The following is a 14,042-nucleotide window of genomic DNA, read 5'->3' on the forward strand; positions in this document are numbered from 1 at the left end:
TTCTGCTTTTACAGCTATCATAAGTAGTGACTTCAATCCCCTCCTAAACATTAAATGATCTCTTCAGAAATGATCTCAGGTGGGGAAGGAAGAGGGAAACATTGTTCATCCCATTGCAGACACCAGCAGGCACAAATGAAGGTGATGAGTAACCATTACTTCCCTGGACCCTTTGGGATTTTCCAATTTCCCATAGCCTGCTCATGACCTGAAAGACACAGATCCCAAACTCTGGCACTCGCACACATGACCTTTTACATGTGGAAGATATCACACATTAAAAATAAGTCCTCTCTGCAGCACAACAACCCTTTGCAGAAGCCCCCTTTCACAGTCTTGCTCCCCTGGCATGGGTCACATTTACAAAAAGTGTGAGTCTTGCCACTGGTAGGGCAAAGTTGCTGCCTTCACTGAGGTCTGGTGCTGTCCTCAGTTTCTGCACACAGCAGCTCAGGATGTTACAGCACACCTGGAGAATTATTCCCTCTCTCACAAAAAACACAACTAGCATAAGCCTATGCATGAATAAATAGCAAAGAATATTTCCCTATCAAATGCCACTATTTTAGTATCTACTTTCCTTTTCAATTTTGATGGAAATCCAGAAGTTGTATTTGTATAAAATGGAACATTTTGAAATATTTGAATCAGCACAATAAATTATTTAACACTTTCAAAAATTAAAGTTAAATGCTTACACTTTCTTGAATCAAGTATTTTGTTTCTAATTCTTGAACTAATTTCCTCTTCCTACCTCAAAACAGCCATGCTTCAAGATGGTACTGTTTTCTCAGGAGTTAAATTGATTTCACTTTCTCATTGTCTTCTAAATGCAAGACTCACTGACTCCAGACTGTGTCCCCTGATGTAAGATAGTTATTTAACCATCAATGCACCATCATTTCAACCAGAAGAAATCATAGTCTTGGAAAAGAAGGCCCAGGAATCCTGACTGCTTTGCAGGAGTGGGGGCAACAGGAACACATTTTCAATGGAAATTTTCTGACAGCTCAGCCAGTAATTCCAAATGAAGACAAATACAAACATTTGTTATCAAGAAACAATTTGTCATACATGAAAAGTGTATTGACATCATCTTCTTGACCAGTAAATATAAATTTAGCAGAGCAACAACTGGAACCCAACATACATTACTGGGGAGATGCTCATATTGAAGTGTACAGAAATGCTGTGAACACTTTTATGTTTCAGAGGCATCTGGCTCATTTTTAACAGGAGATGTACTGTCAATAACCTGATGGTTTAGAGATCACACACTCCACTTGCCATCTAGGATATTAGCCTCATAAACCCATACTATTAATCAGCTTTTTTTTGGTAAAGAGCCTGTTAAGCTCATCCTGTTTTCCCTGGCATTCAAAATATCAGTTAAGAGACATATGAAAAAAGTGGGCAAGAATGATACAGAAATGGCCAGAAGTTGTGTCAGGGGAAGTTTAGGTTGGATATTAGGAAAAGATTCGTCACGCAGAGCAGGGCTGGGCACTGGAACTGGCTCCTCAGGGAAGCAGTCACAGCACAAAACCTGACAGAGTTCAAGAAGCATTTGGACAATGCTCTCATGCACATGGTATGACTCTTGGTCCATCTTCAGGTTTCCAATACTGAGAAACCAGAAAATCGCAAGGACACATGAACCAGGGGGTGGCAGCTTTGTAGTGTCCAACACACCCCCTTTCTAGTAATCTCTCAGATATAGGCACACCTGGAATATCTAGCAGCTCTAGCAAGAGGCCCTGCAACAGCTATTAGCATCTGGCATCTACCACTGCAAGCACTTTCTCATGTGAAACAGAAGCAGCGCTACCAGCCAATTCCCAGTAGGAATAGACATCATGCTGTCCCCAACAGGGAAAACACACACTGATAAATTGGCTAAAACCAGAGATTTGCTGGTTCCATGGAAAGTGCTGAAATATGAGCCACCTGCAAAATTTAAATAGGCCACATAAATAGGTCCTCATATCTCAGGCACAGCAGACACAAATAACTTACAGACCAAGCAGCCAGGCAGGGATGCTTGCTGCTGCTCCCTTCTGCCTGTTGTCCAGCAGGAACACAGACTCAAGCATGTATATTAAAACTCACAGCATTTCTGCAAAACTGGCAGCAAGGAAGGGGGCAGCACACCTGAAGTACTCTTCACTCTCATCAGGCCATGCTGAAGTGGCCTGGGAGGAGTTGATTGCAATCACAGTCTCCTGCTGAGCCAGATGGACACTACAAAAGGCCATAGCCAGTTGGACTGGGATAAGATGTGGTGACAGTGGCCACAAAGAATGAATGCTCACAAAAAAAGGATGAATTTTGGGACAGCAGAGTGATGGATGGACCATGTATCTGTGTTCAAATCAGAAATCAGACTACATCCCAGGGTACTGTATTAACACGTAAGCAGGCACAAGCAAATGTACCTGCAGAACAGCTCTTTTATGAGTAAGGCACACCAATTAAAGGCTTCAGCTCAGGACTCCCAAAAAACATTCTTCTTTATTAGTTTTTTAAAAATCAAAGCCCCTTAATCTCCCATTCAGTCCATATCAGGAGAGAAACACAGTCATCCACCATCAATTTTAATTGTTAGCTTTTACTGGAAGCATTCCATTTCTGTAATGAATGAATGTCTATTTAAGTGTTTCAGACCTCCAGTTAGATTTAGCTTAGAGAGAACTGCATTGACATTCCAAACTCAGATGAGGTCAAAATAAACCATGACTTTTTTCAGAAGGCCTCCTTACTGCTCCCTTGCTCCCATAAGACAAAAAAAGCCCAAAAGCAAACAAACAAAAAAACAAACCCAAAAATAATTTTAAAAAAAAGACAAAAAAAAGGGACAAAAAATTTTAAAAACCTCTCAACAAACAAAGTAACAAACCCCAGTAAGAAAGCACAATCTCCTTGTATCATATTGACTTTTAGGAACCAAGAATATTTCAGAAAAAAAAAGTAGGTGGAAAATATACATAGTTCTAAAGTTTTAACTAATTTCATATTCTGTGCAACTTCCATACAGGTTTTTATATGCAGAAATGGCTTTAACATTCCTTACAGATACCCTGTTACTGCTTAGTATCTCCAAGGTCTGGCTGGCACAGTGAATTTCTTTGATTCATAAATGACTTGTTGTTACTTCAGAGAGTGTCTGCAAAAAGCTGTTCAGGGTTTTTGACATTCCAAGTTACCAGCCTGGCAAAACAAATCGCTGTCTTTCACAAAGCCCCTTCCTCATTTGACAGAGCCCTTGAAGCCAGCGGGCAAAGGCCTGAGCTAAGATGCCCGCATCCCTTGTCTCCTTTCTGTCTGTTCTTCTTGTGCCTCTCCAAGAAGTTGGATCAAAGTATCCCCATGGGGACATCTCATTAAAAAGCAACTCCCTTCCTTGACCAGGTCACCAGCAGCATTACACAAGGTTGCAAGTCCTTGTCCATCAGAAAACGCTTATAAATAGCACAGGGATAGTATTCTCCTTCCATTTTTAATAACAACTGCAGAAATCTCACAGAACGACTCCAAAAGGATGGGAAGGGAGAAGGTTGTTCCTCTAACACACTTCTCCTTTAGACACACCTAACCACATGAGGACAAAGCAGCTCAAAGACACGAAATTTAACATTAAAGAAAAGAGAAGACACCAACAAAACCCTAAGGGAGTGCTTTGAGCAGAAGAACTAATGAAGCCTCATTTTCTACACATTTGCATCTCATGATTGATTGACTTCAGTGCATAAGGAAGAGAAAGCCCCAGCTGAAACTTTGCCTGCCTTTTGGGCATTTGTAACAACTTACTCCTGTGGATTTTTGCATGTATTAAGGCTTCAGTTCACACTGTGGAGTCTCCTGCATTGGAGAATTCAGAAGGCCTTAGGGAAAGCATTTTTACTTAGCTTAGCCTTTACTGCAAAGGGAGGACATGCCAGTACAGCAGCAAACACAAAAAGGTGCTATTAATTTGCTGACATGTGGTAACTTGAGAAAGCCTGAGTCCATAGACAAATTCATTTTGTCTGGGCTGGACTGAATTGGAGTCCAGAGAAAACTATAATTTTGTTTAGTCATGAGGCATGGAAACAGAAACATTTATGACCAAATAGGTGTGTCAGATGCCCATAGGCACCATTTACATGCAAGATTTTTCCCAAGCATTGCCTGTTGAAATAGCATTTTACACCCTAGACCAAGCTCTGATAATCCCCATACTTTCTTCTCCATAGGCTCAAGCATCCTGGGTGGTAGGAGAAGCATCAACTCCTAAAGTCTCTCAAGCAGCACAGCTGCAAGAATGGAGACACCTCAAACTAGAGGCCAAATGCTGAAAACAGAGCTCTCATCAAGCTCCCAGAAGGACACAGCAGCACAGGCTTAGGAAGAGTTGCAGCTGCTGCTTCTGACAAGCACAGGAAAGATTGCAAGTGCTGATCATTCATACCCACTGCAAACACACAGTGCTGCTGGGATGCACCAGCAGCTCCACGGAACGTCAGCGCTTCAGGCTGAGCCGCCACTTCCTTGGCACACACGAGTCCCGGGCGCTCTTTGTGCCTGAAGCAATTTTACATGAGACAGAGACAAAGTAATTAAACTTTGAATCCTCTAGAAACAGAAGGCTGCACTTGTCATTGCCAAGTCCCTCCTGCTAACAGGGAGCATGTTGATGATGAGCGACATCACCTGGGCTCAAGGTGACAAACCAGACTTTTCTCACAAATTAGTATCCTGCTGCACCACCCAGGAGGGAGACCCCTTTTATCCTTTAAGCACTGTGCTTAAATATTAGATAGTTTTCTCTCTCTGAATCTTAAGCCAGCACTGCAGGTGGACAAGAGATGAGCAATGAAGTTTAAACTGTAGGATCCCCAGACAATGCCACCAAACACCTGCACCCTGTAAAAAGATCAGTTAGGTAATCAAAATAGGTTTTACCTAGTTGACCTGAACCAAAAAAGGTTTACAAGTCTGTCAAACCCTTTAAAATCCTCTCAGTCCTACTTCTCAATTAAAACAATCCCATGTATTTAAACCCATTTCTGTCATTTTCTTTTGGTATGACTGTCACACACCCTGTATTGACCCATCAATCCCCCAAATTGTGAGGTTGCTCCACAGCACATTACAAAACCTCTGACCATTTGTTTTAGCATAGCAAAAAACTTGACTGAGAGTAGTACCTGATTTTGTGACTGGCTGTACAAATACATGGCAGACAGTTCCTGCCCAGATCATGTAACCACATACATACATGATAGGGGAACATGGTATTACATGCCTTCATAGAAGGTGAACGAGAAACATTCTGTGAACTATCCACAATCACTCAGGTAGTCTGTGACACTACTTCGAATTGCTTTCCTCAGTTCCAGCTCAGTGCCTTGAACTTTAGTCCTTGCTTAACCAGCCCTCTCAATTTACAAAAGAGTACCTCTACTACTAAGAGTATCTGTACTACTACAAAAAAGCATCTCTACTACCAAGCCAGACAGTCCGCAATATCATCACTCTTCTACATTTTATTCCCCAGACCGTTTTTCATGTGTGTGTAGTAACTTTTCATGAGAGATTTTCCTACTGCCAAATGTTACATGCAATATGGAGCTGTGTAAAACAAACATTGTTCTTCCTTATAAGAAAAGAGATTGATAGACAGGTAGATCTCCAAAGGTAAATAGGTTAAAGTGGAGCCACTACATTTCTACAAGTGAAGAGCGAGACCAGCACATATAACGCAGTCAGGAAAAAAAATTAAATAATTCAGATCTTATGTAACAATTACTTATGCAAAAACAAACAATAAAAGAATATGAGATTCAATATAGTGCATGTGAGAGAAGATGAATGTTAAGTGCTTGATATACACACACATTCTTACATCATAAATGTGAAATTAAACAAGTAGCTCTGAGAGCCATAGAGCTAGTGAAAACCTTTTTTCCTACAGCTCTACTTCTCATGGCTGGGCAGCTTCAGTGGGTGAGAAGGTGTGAACACTGTACAGGAAGCTTTACTTGGCACAGACAATTCTGAGGGTTTTCATCTGGCTGAACTCTGAGGTTTAATAAAGAGCTGTCCTCACACTACAATTTCTCCCTCAGTCAGGTCAAACCAAAGTGCCCCCATTTCCTATACTCAGATAGATATTTCCAGAAACCCCTTTTTCTTAAAGGCCCCAGTGTCTGATAGCTGACAAGACCTAGAGCTGCAGTGGGTGGGGAGAGAATGTAAGGGAGCCTGCACAAAGACCTCATCTAGTTTCCCTCCTCTCCTGCCTGAATTTCAGTAGTAACAAGCACAACTGCTGCAGATGTCACCCTAAGCCTTGCTTGCTCCAATTATGCAAACAGGAGCACACAAATCTGCATTTAGGTGCAGCCTTCATGCTCTCGAAGTTCAGCAAGAGGGAACAGCAGCAGCTGGTCAGTTTAGCAGTCAGAAAGCAGCACCAGAAGGACCTGCGACTATTAGCTAGGCAGAGAAGAGCAGGCTGGCTTTGCTTTCTCCTATTCCCCAATCTGCCAGATTGCACAACTGTGTGATTAACCTTTAGTCCAGCAATCATTGGGTCTTTCAACATCATAAGGAACAGAAAAACCTGCTTCCAGATGTTATTGTGCTAAGTGCAATGTACACATACTGGGATTAAAGTCACAAAGAATAGTTGCTACATTTCTTTTATTGTCTGCTTTGTAAGACATAAAAAGCAAAAATAACAAATTCCATAGCCTTAAAAACTTCCATAAAGCAACACGCTTATGTCTCAGAGAATTGTCAGAAAGCCTTTAGCCCAGCAGGTTTTGGTAGAGGGGTTTGCTAGCCAGACCTTCTGCACAGGGGTGGGAGTATAACCCAGCAGATGCAGCCAGCATGGAGCATTCACAGGGTGCTACTCCCAATTCTCCTGTGAGCACATTTAGCAAGTCATTTTACCTTTCTGTCTCAATTTCTTTATCTGTGAAATGGAAATGCTGATACTTAAGTAGAGGAATTCAAATGAAGAAGTACATTCAGGCAGGCTCTAAAGTGCAACAGTGCTGATTTGTCAGAGACCAGAAAAGCCCAAAATAGCTGCAAGAATATTTCACCTATATTCCTATTAGACTCTAGTTATTCCCAGAGGTGAGAGACACTAACAAGAGTCTCTTGCAGGTCTAGTCCCGTGTTAGAGGGGTCTGAAGTATGACAAGGCTAGGCTATCACCATCAGTGACCTAAGTCCTTCATCTTACAATTTAATATTCATTTTAAGAACTACTCAGAGCATTTACCCCAAGAAATTTTAGCAGACATGTGTCTTCAAAAGTCCACTACTCAAACTAGTTGTAAGCTACTTCATCCCCTGCTCTCGTGCCATGACTGTTCTTCAGCTTCAATAGCTCTTCCTGCTCTGACTCCATGTATTCACACAAATCAACTCAATTCCTTCTGTCTCTTGACCTCAGCAGCCAAAGAAACATAGCCTGTGCTGAGTCCCTGTTCCTATCAAGGAATTTCTCTGAATCCTGAGAGACAAAGCTATAGTAGAACTGACTCTGCCTTTCCGCCATTATAATCCTGGTACTTAAGAGGCTTTGGTTTTTTGTTTTTTTCTTCCTCAGGAGCACATGGTGTGTGCCTCGATTGTCAGAAAAAGTAAAGCAGCACATGAAACAGGTCACACAAGCACAGTATCCTTCACAGAGTATGTTACAGTGCATTATTATTTCTATTGCAAAAGAGACAGCCAAAACATGAATAAAAACATCATGGTAAAGGCCTACAGTGCACAGGAGCTTCAAATCTCCACTCAGATCATGATCTACAGCCTATGGAAAGAGGCAAGATTCAGAGCCCTCACATTTGAACATTGGATAAAAAGCCTAAACTACCTTCATAGTTACCCCATGTCCCTGACATATATACATTTCATAAGACAGATGCCCTTTAGACATTACTATAGGGAAGGTCAGGGTAGAAGAAATAGTAAACACAAAATTTAGGAATTATATCATGGAGAAAAAGAGAGAAGACCAATGCAACACACATTTGCCTTCTGCACATACCTGAAGGTACTATCATGCTTACAGCAAGGTTCGACTCCAAAGCTCTCAGCTCTAGACTTGTCCTCTCCCTCGTGGTTACAACAGTCACATCCCACAACATCTGCCTGTGTGTTAATGATGACAGAGACATCACCTAATGAGCCCCCCATGCACCTGTGCAACTCTGGGAAGCAGCTGGCATGTTCCTTCACCTACCCACAATCTCTACATCTGCATCCATCCATTTCTCCACCAAGGGCTGGCCCCAGCCACAGTACCACCACTTCTCCTGATTTTCAGCTCCTTCCTTCCACTCTTTAGAAGGGATCCATGCTGAAGCACCATTGGTCCCTGCCTCCAGGAATTCAAGATTCACTGCATCCCCTTTGTAACAACTATGGTACACAGGAACTGCAAGGCTTTCTTCACACAAGTTTTGCCGTAGCAGCTAACTCTCTCAGGTGGCTGGCTTCACTAGGGTAACAGAAAAGGATGTGTGAGCTTCCCAGGCAGGCAATTATAGGATGACTAGTCCACGTTAAAAAAGTTTCTTCCTAATCCTGTCAGATACTGCTTGCCTTAAGCCCTGAAGCTCTAAGATATATTGATCACCATCTCCTTTTATCCTGCACAACAGAGCTGTGTTTATTCTCAGATTCCTGGGCCATACCTAATCCTACTCACTTGACAACCTGAGAGATCTCTCACGGCACCAGCTTCTGCTGTCCCAGTTAGGAGGAGTGTGCATATGCATTTCTCCATTTCAGGCAACTACTAGTATGCCAGGGAAAAAATGGACGGAACATTTAACCCAGCAGCATCTGCTCCATGCCTGAGTTCATCTGGTGTTTGTGTGTGCACAAGACAAAATCCTGCAAAAGATAAGGCTTTTCTGACCCTCAGAATTATTGGAAGATTCCCAGCCAAATTTCCTTAGGAATGCGAGATGCTTTTGAAGGGAGTGGCAGGGCAGCAGAGGGTTGATCTTAACAAGAAAAGGCCAGATTGCATTTCTTTCACCTCTGCTGAGGTCATTTTTCTTGAGGGAGCTCAGAGAAGTCATGTAGCAGGACCCCAGCTCATACCTTCCACAACAGAAGATTAGTTACCACCAGAATGCATTACAAGCTACCACCCTCATCCTCACAGTTTCCATCCCCTGCACAGCACCTCAGCAAAAAATAACTTTTCTGAGCAAGACAACTCCACCCCAAGGCTCTTAATCTAACAACATAAACACACACATTCAGGGTTCAATTTCCAACTCTTTTTTCATTGAGACAAACTAAGATAATTACTATCCCCCCTGTACACAAAATTTTTCATCCAGTGCTGTTCTACACCAGTCACCATTTCTCTTACCTTTCATGTGTGTTTGTAGTACAGGAGTACCAGGCTGGAACTGTCCTGTTGGAAATCTTTTCTTCAACTCCAGGGCTGCAGTTGGAGACTTTGACACAGCCCACTTCTGCTCACTGAAGCAGCCCATAGCTTATCTGGGCATCTTTTAAAAAAGGTTGGTCTCAAAGTTTTAAATCCCACCTCAACCTGTTATAGCTTTCATAGGATGTAGCAATCACTATTATTCCAGTCAAGTGCATATTATTGATTTATACAGTGGTATGATAAGATTGTCAATGATTTCTATTCCAATCTTCATGCATCCTCACACTTTTTAATTTTTCGAGAGGGAGAAGAAAGGAAAAAAAGCAAAAATCGCTGCTAGGTATTGAGCAGAGGGTTTCAGTACAAAGTCCTCTTCCCCCTTGTTGATTGCAGTTAATCAAGAAGGCAGCAGAGCGAGAGACCCATCCAAACTGTTTCCTCCAAGCTGTAACTTCACAGAAACCATGGTACATACACCCCCTCTCAGGGGCACATCATAGTCAAGACTTCTCCATCCTGTGGATTCTCTGCTCAGCTCTCACAGGGCAGACCCAAGGCCCCAGGTAGTGCCTGGGGAGCTCCTCTTTCTTCTGAGACATAGAAAATTGATGGTTCAACCCTAATCTTCAAGCCAGCTTCAGATCTGCAAGAGTAGTTTACTGCTCACCTGAAAGCTGCCCTGTTCCCCTCATGGGCTCCGGGAAGAACTTTTGCTGCTGTTTTTCTTCAGCTTGTAGAAAATCCTCACAAAGTCCCTTACCTTCCTTCACTAGGAAGGCTGAGGAAGGAGCCAATTGTCACCTAAAGCTTGGTTGTTGAATGCAGGCCTCATGGGATGCAGAACAGGTATTAGAGCAGGCACAAGCATGAAAAAGACAAATATGCTGTGGCTCTATATAGCTATACTTGGAACCCACCTGTTCCTTCCATTCCTTTGTTTTCCTCTGAGTGCCTCCACCTCCACCTTCTCCTAAGCACAGGGGATCTCATCCGAGCATCAACACCGAGGCCTTGCCTCTCTGCATTGGCTGCACGGTGAATTAAGGCAGCCTGTCCTTTTGGCACAAGCTAACCTAACCCAGCTAAGGACTTCTCCTCCAGCCCTAGTGGGGGCCATCAGGTCTTCAGCTGTGAGCTCCCCTCCACAGCTGAAGGCTGTCAAGGGGAAAAAGTGGAGAGAGTTGCTTTGCTCTGCTCTGCTTTTATGGCTGACACAGCAAGATGAGGGTCCTCTTCAAAGTCCCTGTTGAGCACTCTATAAAGTAGGTTGCCTTGCTCTGCCAAGCAGATCTTCAGTCTCCTTAATTGCCCACCTTCTGCACCTGTGGGGCAGTCCCCCTTAGGTTGTGCTGCCTCACTGCTGTCTGTTTAGAACAAAGGGCTGGGAAATGTCACCACTTGATGCAAGAGCACACAGTGGATAACATAAAAGAGCCTTGATCTCAGTATGGCTGGGACTGGTAACAGGACACAGGTACAGCACCCTTGGTTGGATGTGTTTCAGAGCTGAGGACAGCCTGAGCACAGCAGAGGGCAATGCAGCTGCAAGAGGGAAGATGTGTGCACCTGACTTATGATGTTCACCTTCTCGGAGTCAGCAGTGAGAAGCACCTCCAGAGAGCACCTGTCTCTCTGCATTGACTGTACAGTGAATTAAGACAGCCTATCCTTTTGGCACAGGCTAATCTAACTTAGGTGCTTTGAATTAGGCAGTGTGAATGGAGCTTCTTCTCTGGCTGCCTCAGTAATTTCCCAGTGTCACTTAAATGCCACAAAAATCACATGGAAAGTTGGGTAGAGAAAGTGCATTGAAGTCACTACCATCTGCTGGGGATATTAATAATAATTTCTTCTACTGGAGCTTAAGGGGAAAATTAAAAAAAAAAACTTCTAAAAAAAAAGCCCAAGTGTTTTGTAGCTTCCTGTTTGAATTAATCTCCTCTGACAACTGCTGATTTGGATTTGTGATTCGATCCTCCATATGTCTAGCTCTATTGGTCAATTAAGTGCAGGGGGCAATTGGGAGAAGCAGTGATGCTTGGGCTGATTATGAGAGGAAGCATCACACAGTGGTTAGGACATGCAAAGCTGGCTGGCGCACTTGGCGTTCGCACAGCCGAGCTGAGCACAGGGAGCTGCTGCTGCTTTTCAGGTCAAGGAGAATCTCCCTGACTCCTAAAAGAGACAAGACACAGCTGCCTGGCTGTTGACCATTTGTGAGCAAGGGGCACAGTTCCAGGGAAGAATGAGCAAACATGCACAAGAAATTGTGGGGAGCAGAGGATCAAAAACTGAATAAAAGGCTACAGAAAAATGAATAGCTTCTTCCATTACCCACTGCTGTAGAAAGACAAATACAACATAAGCCAAAATGTTATGAGTAGGGACCAGCAGAGAAAATGAGAATCAGCTTATAATAATACAGGTTTGTACATATGAGGGAAAATAAATGGAAACCAGGATGTTAAAAGAGAAGTATATCTGAAAATTGGTAATGATCAAATAAGGGCTGTGGAATATAGTGGACAGCAAATTAAGTTACAGATCTGCAATGTCATATAGCAGCAGAAGCAGCAGCAGGAAAAAAAAAAGTTAACATTATGCTGTGCTTCATCTGCAGAGAAATAATGTCAAAAAGTGAGGAGGTAGTGGCCCTCTGTACAGATCTGGCAGGACAGCACCTGGAATGCTGCCCTCAATTCTGGGCAACACACATTTACAGAAGATGTTGATGAGCACAGGGAATTCAGAGAAGAGCAGCAGGGAAAAAAAAATGATTAAGGGCCTGAAAGCACTGACATATGAGAAGAGATTAAAATAATTAAATATGTATTGCTTGGCAAGGGCTAAGATTAACTGTCTACAAGTGTGTAAATACAAAGGAAGTAGAAGAATTGTATTAAGGGGTATAAATATAAGTGTAATAGAGCAAAAGTAAACACAGGCTCAATATTAAGGAAAAAAAAAAAGAAAAAAAAACAAACCAAACTTAGCCCTGAGGTTTTTTTTAACTCTCCTTGAGAAGGTGAGGCTTATTTCTTGCAGCAGCTGTAGTGGTATGAAGAGAACAGGGTTGCAGTCATGCCTCAATGGGAAGTCTCCACAGAAAGATCCAGAGAAGAAGGCAAAATCTCGTGAGTCACCAGTGATTAGAAACAGCCCAAACTGGCCTGCAGACAGCGGAGCAGAAGCCAAGGCTGTGGCACAGCTATGGGCCAGCTGCTGTAGCAGAAGGCAGCATGGAAAGGGAATGGAGAACGATCTGTGTCTTCAAAGGTCACCCAAGCCCACTTTTCTTGGGAGCAGGGATCAGGCTTAGCATCTCACCATCTTCTCTCTGTATCACTACACCTGCTTCTCCCACTCCAGGCCACCTAAGCCAGGAATGTACTGGGATGCTGCTTCCCCAGGACTGGATTTGTCCTGCCGGGGTGTGTCCTGGGCTGGCAGCGCTGCCGGAGCACAGAGGTGTGGCCCTGTGTGACAGAGCCATCGGCAGGAGGTGCCTCCTGCGACACCGGGAGAGGAGCCACTGGCACCGCTGCAGCACGCGCACAGAAGTTGGCCTTGTCACTTTAAATACATTAGACAATAAATCATTCCTCTGAGACATCCCCAGAGGAAAAAACAGGGGGAAAAAATAGCACTTAAAAGCCCTTTCCTATTACCAAGCCTCTGGGGAGCTTTTAAACTTTGAGAATTTTTTAAGTGAATTGTATGCTTTTTTTCCCCCTTTGCCTGCCTTTATTATCAGTTACTAACATTAGCCTTGCCTTCCCATGACCAAACTCTCATTCAGACTATTTTTTGCTTTCCTCCCTTTAGTTTTCTCCCCATTTCTTTCTCTCTCAAACCTTACAAGCACACAAATGAACACCCATAATGTTCATGTAACAGTCTCTTTCTGATCCGACATCTCTTTCTAAATTGAAATTACTCTTTGCCAGTATTTCTTTCCTCCATATCGCTCTCCCCTTCCCTGCATTTCTCTTCACTTTTTCATTTTCCTCTGTATTTTCTGCTTTCATCTGTCATTTTTGTGTCTGGTTGTACCGAACAACTTGAACAAATTCAAAATATTTTCCCTGCTTTTATAACTGTGTAAATTTTTCATCTTAAACCTAATTTTATGAAGCATTATGATGGGCTTCCTTTCTTACAGAGCATATTCCTTCACCCATGCCTTAGGAGTCATCAAGCACTAGTGACCTAGAAGGGTGGTATTTCATCCCTCCATTACAGCTCTCCAGTATCAGGTTTTCCCAGCTGGACTAAGGAACAATGTTTCCTCCATTTTCCAGTGCTCAGGAAGTCAAGAGTGGCTATGCAACCAGATCCCCCATGAAATGCTTAAACTGTTCTCCTGCCTACTGCTTTTATTTGGCCTTAAATCTTTATCATTAAAACCTTGAGGAATAAGTCCATTCTGGTTGTATACTTTGTAGAGTTGTGTGGGAGAAGTGGGTAGTGTTTTTCAGATAAGCACAAGGATTTTACTTGCTCAGTCATGTAGTGCATGTGTGTTGGAGAAGAAGGAGGGAATGTGAGGTGAGAGCAAATTTCAGCAAGCTGCAACTCTGAAACAACCTGATGATTTTCCACAGGCTGGGAATCAAAATGCACCTGT

General features: G+C 43.0%; 1 long non-coding RNA gene across 18 annotated transcripts in view; it reads right to left on the reverse strand.

Moving 5' to 3' along the window:
• LOC135294638 (uncharacterized) overlaps window positions 1–10,817 on the reverse strand; it is a 155,482-nt gene extending 144,665 nt beyond the window's left edge. For 4 of the 18 annotated variants that reach the window (XR_010356726.1, XR_010356729.1, XR_010356727.1 and 1 more), the window contains exons 1-3: window positions 9,392–10,802; window positions 8,246–8,503; window positions 8,051–8,154 (exon numbers count right to left, since the gene is read on the reverse strand). This is a non-coding gene — a long non-coding RNA (uncharacterized LOC135294638). Of the gene's footprint in view, window positions 1–6,804; window positions 7,814–8,050; window positions 8,155–8,245; window positions 8,504–9,391 lie in introns of those variants that run through there. The other 14 variants (XR_010356724.1, XR_010356721.1, XR_010356720.1 and 11 more) reach the window with 8 other exon arrangements.
• Between the last annotated feature and the right edge of the window lie 3,225 nt (window positions 10,818–14,042).

This window comes from Passer domesticus, chromosome 2 (genome assembly GCF_036417665.1).
Source record: "Passer domesticus isolate bPasDom1 chromosome 2, bPasDom1.hap1, whole genome shotgun sequence".
Lineage (NCBI taxonomy): Eukaryota > Metazoa > Chordata > Aves > Passeriformes > Passeridae > Passer > Passer domesticus.